Here is a 1,086-nt window from a genome sequence, read left to right as displayed (position 1 = left end):
TAAAAATATATTTTAAATATAATATATTAAAAAAATATAAATATACTATCTTAAAAAATAATATTCATAGATAAAAATAAATTAATTTATGAACTACTTACTCTGCCTTTGTCAATCAAATATAGACAAACGCGTGTCACACACACTGGGCATTTTTCGACGTCTGCTCAAAATCTAAATTTTACAATATAATACATTAAAAATAATATTGATAAATAAATTAATTTCTGAATTACTTACTTTTCCTCTGCCTTTATAAACCACGATATTTGTAACCACAGCGCTTGTCACTTTTACGTTTCGACACGTGAGATGTCTGTTCAAGACTGAGAGTTGTTTGCAACTGTGTGCCATGAAATCAGAGCTCACTCAACGAAAAAAATACAGCTAGCATAATGCAGCTGTGCTGTCCTCAGAGATGATGTCACATTGCGCTAACGATCCGCGAAACTGCAGCAATGATAAAAGTTAAACAATTTGATGAACGGTAATGAAACGGTAAAATAACGGAAATGAACGGTAAAGAAACGGTAAAGAAACGGTAAAGAAACGGTAAAGAAACGGTAAATAACGGGAATGAACGGTAAAGAAACGGTAATGAAACGGTCAAAAACGGTAAAAAACGGTAATACAGAACGATAAAGAAACGGTAAAGAACGGTAAAAACCGGTAATGAAACGGTAAAGAACGGTTAAAAAACGGTAAAGAAACGGTAAAGAAACGGTAACGTAAACGGTAAAAAACGGTATGAAACGGTAAAAAAACGGTAAAGAAACGGTAAAGAAGGGTAAAGAAATGGTAACGTAAACGGTAAAAAAAACGGTATGGAACGGTAAAGAACGGTAAAGAAACGGTAACGTAAACGGTAAAAGAAAACGGTATGAAACGGTAAAAAACGGTTTAGAAACGGTAATGAAACGGTAAAGAACGGTAAAAAACGGTTTATAAACTGTAAAGAACGGTTAAGAAACGTTAAAACAATAAAAACGGTTTAGAAACGGTAAAAAAACGGTTTAAAAACGGTTAAGAAACGTTAAAAACGGTAAAAAAACGATTTAGAAACGGTAAAAAACGGTAAAGAATGGT

Source organism: Odontomachus brunneus, unplaced genomic scaffold, assembly GCF_010583005.1.
Source record: "Odontomachus brunneus isolate Ranch 3 - 2012 unplaced genomic scaffold, Obru_v1 Obru_scaffold_269, whole genome shotgun sequence".
NCBI lineage: Eukaryota > Metazoa > Arthropoda > Insecta > Hymenoptera > Formicidae > Odontomachus > Odontomachus brunneus.
The sequence above is the reverse complement of the archived record's forward strand: the minus strand, read 5'-3'. Positions refer to the sequence as shown.